The sequence below is a fragment of the Myxocyprinus asiaticus genome, chromosome 9 (assembly GCF_019703515.2).
Source record: "Myxocyprinus asiaticus isolate MX2 ecotype Aquarium Trade chromosome 9, UBuf_Myxa_2, whole genome shotgun sequence".
In the NCBI taxonomy this organism is placed as follows: domain Eukaryota; kingdom Metazoa; phylum Chordata; class Actinopteri; order Cypriniformes; family Catostomidae; genus Myxocyprinus; species Myxocyprinus asiaticus.
Window position 1 is genome coordinate 19,520,544 of NC_059352.1, and position 8,530 is coordinate 19,529,073.

The following is an 8,530-nucleotide window of genomic DNA, read 5'->3' on the forward strand; positions in this document are numbered from 1 at the left end:
TGTGCTCATCAGTGCAGGGTTGTAGAGCTAGACCTCTGGGCTATGTGTGGAAGCGTGGGGCCCTTGAGCTCCCAGCTCCAGCCTGCACTGATGAATAACACAGTGAGCAAGAGGTCTTTAACTCCTGGGCATCCTCTCCCGTTTCACAAGGCCTTGATTGTTACTTGCATCGTTACCTCGCCGGAGGGGTATGAAGGGAATTGTGGGGTGTCTTGTTTTTTTAGAGAGCGGTCTATTTCTTTTCCAGCACCTGAGGGCCGCATGCATACATATGGCCTCTCGCGTCTTGGAGAGTGATGATATTCCCCATTTGTTAAAAAGGAGAGATGGAGAAGGGGTGGCAGAAGTGTTCAGAGGGGGGGAAAAGAAAAAGACCTTAACCTAATGACTTTGTTGCGTTTTCAATAGGGGCAAAGACAAAGTCAACCTCCAGCAGAATGCCTTTGTGCTATCAGATAACTGGCTTCTGAGGACGGGGGAGGACACACTATATGGTCATTAGCATCTCCAAAGGCCATCATGTTGACTAATAGTCAGGGCCATAATGCCACAGTGGCTCAGTTTGTGTTTTTCTCCATTATGTGAGTGACACAAAGGGTCTGAAGACTAGTAAAGACCTGTCAAATGTGCCACCACTGTCGATGTTCACAAAGCTTTATTTTGCCTCAAAAGATACTGGATTGTTCAGTCTGTGCTCCTTCTGTTATCGGCCCACTGTCTACCTCACCGCCTGCCTTTTTTTGGGTGGCGGGGCACAAAGAGGGTGGGCACGCCAAGTCACTTTATGAATAAAGCTTGGGAAAAGGAAATAAATTCAGTAATTCAGCTCTTGGGCTGTTTTGGCCATGTAACCATTTGTTCACAGGCTTGTCTTCAGGGATGGGCCAACCCCTCTAGGCTTTGTGCTGTCCTCGTCCTATACAGATCACAGTTGATAAAGGGCTGTAAGACGGGGTTGGGTTTTAATTTTTAACTGAACTAATATGGCCAAAAAACAATGACAATAGGAGTGAAGCAGGTTGTGTTAGTATCACCAGTGGTGATTTCTCAGGGCCAGTAAAGCCTTCTCTGCTGGCGTAACATGCCTAATAAATAAATATTTTTTCATCCTTTCATTCTCATTGACCTTTTTGCATATGTATTTTCAATCGCTTTCAACTCCTAATTAATCTACAAACGAATAGCAAAAAAACAAAAAAAATTTATCCAATCAGAATTTATTCCTCGATGCTTACAAGCAAAGTGTGACAACTGTTTCACAAATTGCATGCCCGAAGCCATGCCCCTTAGCCGAAGCAGCGCGTGAGTCTGAGATCCACCCTGTCAAACCTTCAGAATTTCCACAGAATCCCTCAAAAGTGTAAGTGAATAGGCATCTAAAGTCCGATTGTCAGATTCATCAGCCAATCAGATTGATTATTTGTTCTTGTGGGTGTGATCTTTAGGATATGTCCAGGCCTTCTAGCTGGCCTTGAGTGATGCAATCACGCTTTAAGTGATGTATGTAATTTGAAAGCGAAGAGCGCAAGATCTTGCTGATGAGTCGGCTGTCACTGCTGGTATTGCCGATGAGAAAGAGATCCTTATGGATTTAAAAACTTGAGATGTTCTGCATGATCGTACGATTGATTGATTAAACAGGAAAGGAGGACTGATTTTCACTTCAAGCAAATTGGTAAGTGCTTTTTGCATTGTTATAGCAACATTTATAAAAAAAATAGGTCTAAAAAAAAAAAAAGAATTACATTACCGAATTTTACATGATTACTGTTTCATCCTACTTTCTAAAGACTGGTTGGAAATCATGAGATTAACCATGATTATTTTATTCTATTGAAAGCCCTAGTTTTGAAATGTAAGAAATAAAATAAAATAAAAATATGCATATACAGTATGTTTGAGATTAAAAATATTTCATGAACCTTAAAGGTGCACTCAAGTAACTTTTGTCTTTGTGTCATCTTGGACTTACACTGACACCAAGCGGCTTGGAAGCTGCATCATTTAAAATCAATAGTTTTCAGTTTCAGATGCTATTATAGAAATTTAGTATTCACAATCAGCCATGAATACTTTTATCAATGAGTGAAAGTGTCAAATAACAGGACAGTTACTGAGATTAAGCGAGTAGTATTCGGCTGGTCATGTGATTCTAACATGGCAGCCCCTATGTTCGGACCCTCTCCATGTAGAATAAAACAGCTTTTATAAGGTTACTGATATGACCAGAGTCTTCATTTTAATGTAAGTTGTCATGATTTACTACATATATTGCAAAATTACAATTCATGTCTTTAGGAGTTAAACTTTTTTAATGAGGAAAAAATTACTGAATGCACCTTTAAGTTTGCTCACTGGTGGTTGTAAGGTCACATTCTCAGTAAAGCGGCTTTGGAATAATTTTTTATTGTGAAAGCACTAAACAAAATATGTTAATATACAAACATTAATAGTGAAAATAAGGCCACATCCACATTAATCTGGACACATTAATCAACATTAATGGTGTCCATCCACACTGAAAAGTATGAAAACTCTTAAATCCTCTTACTGCGCATGCGAAAAATCACCGTTCCATGCCCAATCTGAAATGCATTTATCCTTGTGTTCCATTGCCAGACAGTGATTCTGAGTAAACTTCTCGTCACCTTTGAAGGAATGTAATGTGAAGGTTGTACAAAATAACTTTTATCTTTAACAACTCATTCCCTGGGGGGCCTGGGTAGCTCAGTGAGTATTGATGCTGACAACCACCCCTGGAGTCACGAGTTCGAATCCAGGGTGTGCTGAGTCACTCCAGCTAGGCCACTGAGGAGGGTAGAGTCATATGGGGTAATCTCCTTGTGGTCGCGATTAGTGGTTCTCGCTCTCAATGGGGCACGTGGTAAATTGTGCGTGGATCACGGAGAATAGCATGAGCCTCCATGTGCTGTGAGTCCCCGTGATGTCATGCACAGTGAGCCACGTGATAAGATGCATGGATTGATGGTCTCAGAAGCGGAGGCAACTGAAACTTGTCCTCTGCAACCCAGATTGAGGTGAGTAACTGCGCTACCACGAGGACCTACTAAATAGCGGGAATTGGGCATTCCAAATTGGGAGAAAAGGGGATAAAACAAATAAATTAAAAAAAATTATTCTCAAAGTGAATAGCAGGCACAACAACACCGCTACATGATGGGTTCCATCTTGATTGTTTTGAGTTGAATGGATCACATGACTGCATCACATGACAACAAATACGTCATTGTTTTCAGTTTTCCCTGTTCTCACTATAACGCGAGATGACGTTTTCAAATGTATCCACTTGAGAGAGTGTTTTCGAAAAGCTCAGTTTTTGCTGTTAAAAATGGCATCTCAGTGTGGAAGGATGGCCAAAACATAGAGAAAATATGTTTTTTCAAATGAAAATTTATTAGTGTGGACGTGGCCTAAGATGGTAAAGAAAAAACACTATAAACTTTATACAAAATAAACATTTGGAATATTTTTTTTTTTAACAATTTATTTAAAAAAAAGAATTGTTCCTCGCAAGGGGATCATCATATTTGGGGGTCCAAGGCGTCGAAAAATTATGCAACACAGTCTCGTGACAAGTCTTAATAACAGTACAAGGTGGTGAAATTGTACAAGTTGGCTCAAGCAAAAGCACATGACATGTACACCAACTGAGAAAAATAAATGAACCAACAAACAATGATATCACGATTTTTACTCTAAACCCAAACCTAAACCTAATCATAAAATGTAACCCTTTAGCCAAACCCTAAACCTGACTTTGATGGTTATAGGATAATCACTGATTGAAAAGAGATGATGAAAGTGCACAAGTTATTGACATTATTGTCACTGCATAGCCTAAATAAATATGGATGAGTTACCAAATATGCTGACAGACACTTCCTATTTTAAAATAAAATGTTGGATAGGAGGGTAGGGAAATTTGATTTGCTGTATTGTATGGACTTGGAATTCTGTATTTTGATTGGTTGGTCTGGAAGACTTACATGCCGAGTTGTATGATATCTTATGATTTCGCCATCTTCATTGAATTTTTACCAGTTCTCACAAGGATACGTTGGTTTGACAGCCAACATTTAAATGATTAGTTTTTTTTTTTTACTTTAGTACATAAAACTCAAAATGTCTCACTTCTAATGCAATGACAAATACCAATTTTGCCTCACCTGTTTGAGAACACCAATTTTATTACAGTAAAGATGTAAATGCATTTTATTCTCTTAAATTCATGGGTTTGTATATATGTGAATGAGATCTTATTACTCCTCTTGATTGCCGAGTCGACACCCCTTCATCGCCAAGTGTCATCGTGCCTGAGAAAGCAACAGACTTCATTCACCCTTTACTGTCCCCTGGGCTCTTTGCTTTATGTTGAGTTGAGAAACCACGGCACAATTGGCCATTGTGTGCATTATGTTTGAGGCGTCTTCCCATTGCTGCTGTGGGGTCTGTTCCCCAGCTGAATTAGGCCCATGGGGATTTCAGACAAGGCACAAAGGTCACTTATTTTCTTCCTCATTCCCCTTGCCTACAACTCTGGACACGCTATACATTTCTATAACTATTTAGCATAGATATTAGGCACTGGTTGTGATGCACTTATCCCTAATGCATATGGGAATAGTTGAATAGATGCATGACTCAGTTTCTTGAGCATTAGATATGTCATTTGTTTGGTCTGGAGTTTTTTATTCACCATTCATCTCAATAGTAAAAGTGGGAAAAATCAATAAGATGACCTCACTATCTCATGGCAAGGGATGTCATAAATGAATTAGCCCCTTTGTTGGAGAACGAGGATGTTTAATGGATTCCCGATGGCAAATCTATATTTCGGCTCCCTAATCCGCTTGGTGGCTCTTTTCCTCTCACAAGACAAAACAAGCAAGTCTCTTTATTTTACTCATAAAGGGACACAAATGCTTACTATTAGAGGTTTAATTTAACACGCCAACCATTTTTGAGGGCTGGGAGCAAACACACAGCATCCCGTGAAAGGTTCGGAGACAGCGGGAGGCAGCAAAGGCAACAAATGAGGTCTGCATCATAACAGGCTCCCACTTTCATGTGGCGATAAGGGCTGCTGCCATGGCAAACAGATCCACAACAGAGTGTCTCCTCTACTGCACCAAGCAACTCAGCCCGGGTGAATTTGCATGGACTTAGAGGGATTATTGGTGTATTCATGGCAACATCAGGGCCAGCAGGTGAGGTCCTAGATCAGCTTCCTCATCCTTTAGGTAAACACGGCCATTTAGTATGGAGAAGGGATAAGGGGGGGATCGGTTGCCAGGATGAAAGTGTATCCACAGGCAGGCTGATCCCTCCTTGCGGAGTGACTCTTGTAGAGGCTTGCCAAAACATCGTAGGGGACTCTAAGGGCCGCATTCACAGTGTAAGTGGTATAGTGTGTCGGCACCAATCGGAGTCTGGTGACATTACTTTATTGGCAAGAATGGTATCTTAACAGATGCTAAAGCCCTTCGCAAACAAGTGTACAGCCTTTGCATTGAGACAGAGATTCTTTACAAGACTGGATGCTGGTTGCATTTTCTTTGTAGCTTAGCAGCACGAACAACAGATCAAATGAGACCAAATGTAATCTTGCAGTAAATCTGTAATTTATACACCATTACATAAAGTAACATATGAAACATTGCCAGTTTATACAGTGGAGAATTAAATAACACTTTATGTAACATGACAAGGTTGCAAAATACTACATGTCAATTACATGCCTAATCCTAAAATCTACTACTTATGGCACTTATGGCACTTTTAACTACTACACGTTTTGTAGTATATATATATATATATATATATATATATATATATATATATATATATATATATATATATATATATCAGGATTTTTAGTTTAAAATAATCCATGGGTTATGAATCATTTTACAAGATTCCTTGCTATGCAGAAACACAATATTACGGCAAAACTATATATAAATATATTTTTCGTAGTTTTTGAAAAATGTATAGAATTTTCACACAATAAAAATGTTAATGGATTGTTTATTTAACTTGTTAAGATATCATAGTTTTAAACATGTAATAATTTCCATTTTTATAATGGATTTTCATAGTTTAGTAGTAGATAGTTTTTTTCCCCCCAATTATGTTTAGTTGTTTTTTTTTTTTAATGTTTTTTTTTTTATTTTTTATTTTTATAAATCTAGGGACCTGAGATACAAATTAGCCTGTGCTATAATCACTATGTACGATGCATCTTTTTCATTTTTTTTGCTGAAAACATGTTTTTGTATTGTCCGTATACAAATAAATAAATGAATATAAAAATATTAAAGGTCTGGGTCTGGCTGGATATGGCTAAAACAATAAAATGTATAAGGCATTTGGAAAGTACCAAAATAAATCATGAAATCATGAAGGTCTGGTAAAAAGTTTATTAGTCAGTATTACAAAAAATTAAAAAGTATTATAAAAAAGTTCAAATCAGTTAGTGTGATTATGCAGTATACACACACAAACTCTCTCTCTCTCTCTCTCTCTCTCTCTCTATATATATATATATATATTTATGTATTTTTTTATAACATGCATTCGTAAATTTTATTGCTCGTTGCCCAAACTCAAGTCGGGAACTTCAAAGAATCTCCTCCATGTTTCTTAAACAATTAGGGTAGAACATATAAAAATGTTGTCTAATTTTAATATATCTCTAATTGGTGAAAAAGAGCTAATTTTCTTAAATATTATCACATGATAATTTATTTCAAGTCTCCTTAACACATGTGACGGGTGAGCCTACATGAGACTGAGTATGTCCTCATGAGACACAGAATATATCTCACACATGCAGGCACAGAGCCTAGTACCTGTTACGAGCCTCAGAGTACAAAGTGGATGAACACCACTGGTGTTACTATGAATACTGTGGACACCATGTTTATTCACCTGCTCGTTAGGGAGGGAACATCCCCCATTTGGTCTGAAAGTATACTTCTGTGGGTGCTCCTGCCGTGAGGCTGCTCATCCTGTGGTCAACACACCCACAAGGCCTGCTCAAATATTGGGTTAAGACCTTGGGGATGGCTGATACACACCCTACAGCCTTTGACAGTTGCTGCCTAATGGCCATTGTGTTCATTGTCCAGGATGACTGCTGTGCCCCCACCAGACCAGGACCTGCCCTTTGCAGCCAGGAGACAAGAATGCCTGTGTGTAAATATGTGGATGGGTGGGTGTGTGCCAAGACTGTTCATGTGTATGTGTGTACGGGGGGGTGGTGATTGCTAGTTTGTGTACTCATCGCTGTGATCCTGTGCTCAGGAATGTTTGCTCTGACAACAGAGAGCAACTGTAGTCTGTCTAGTCCAAACCCTCTCCAGCCTCAACTCAAACAGCACTTGCAAAGCAAGAGGCTCTTCTTTAGCTGAGAGACGTTGCCCTTCTGTAGGATGGGGAAGGTAAATAATTACAAGGCTTTAATAGGTGGATAATGTGCTCCCAGGGTGCCTGGACTCACCCTGAGCAAACAGGACGATTCAGCAGCTCTTATGCTCAGCACGTCCAGTACATGCCATGACACTCCTTTATATGCATTAACGGGAAGTGTGATCCGTAATCTGTTAGACGCAAATCCTATTCATCCTTTATAGTTGCTATGTTCAGAATGAAGTACTAGCTTAGTACTTACTAGAATACTGTTACTTATTACTGAAAAAAATAAATGCTTTGAATTTAAATGATTTAATCATGTACATTGTTTCCACATGAATCAGTTCAGTTCCATCAACATATTTTTTCTCTTGGCTAATTTGTCAAGAATTATAATTTGTTCACAAAACTTAACATAATGAAATGAAGTTATTTTTATTAAGTAGTCTTAAAGCAATTTTATATGTTTTTCTAACATGATTCATTTCTCATTGCTAATTAATGTTGGCTCTGCACATTTGCTACCTTTTACATACATTAGCATACTATTTGATATGTGGTAATGACTCCATTAGTAATATACCATATAGCTGGTTGTTAGTGTACTTTCAGCCTTAGCAAAAGCTCCACTCTTTACCACAATGGTAACCCAACGTAACAGAATCGGTTCTAAGTCCCAAAATAACAACATTAAATGCTATTAAGTCATCCCCTTTTCTCATTTTTCTCAAAAATGCATAAAATAACCCCTAATTTCAACATTTTTACTCTCCACATCAAATCCCATGCATAGCATGCTGGGAACTACAAATCTGCCCAAATCCCCTTGCTCATGTTGTTGAACATACTTGATTAGTCACCCTACATGATGTAATCTAGTAGAGAGCACATTTTAGAGAATTGAGTTAATCGAAAGCAAAGAAATTAAGTTTAGAAGAGAAACACAATTTTGCTGTGTAGATCACAAATAATACGATTTAGTAAATCGTATAATGTGCATTTTTCTGTTTTTTCAGTGAGTGTCAGTGCGCTTTTGGTTATAAATTCCTTTATAATAGAGTTTTAAACCATGAACTAAACCAACCAGCTCCGAGGT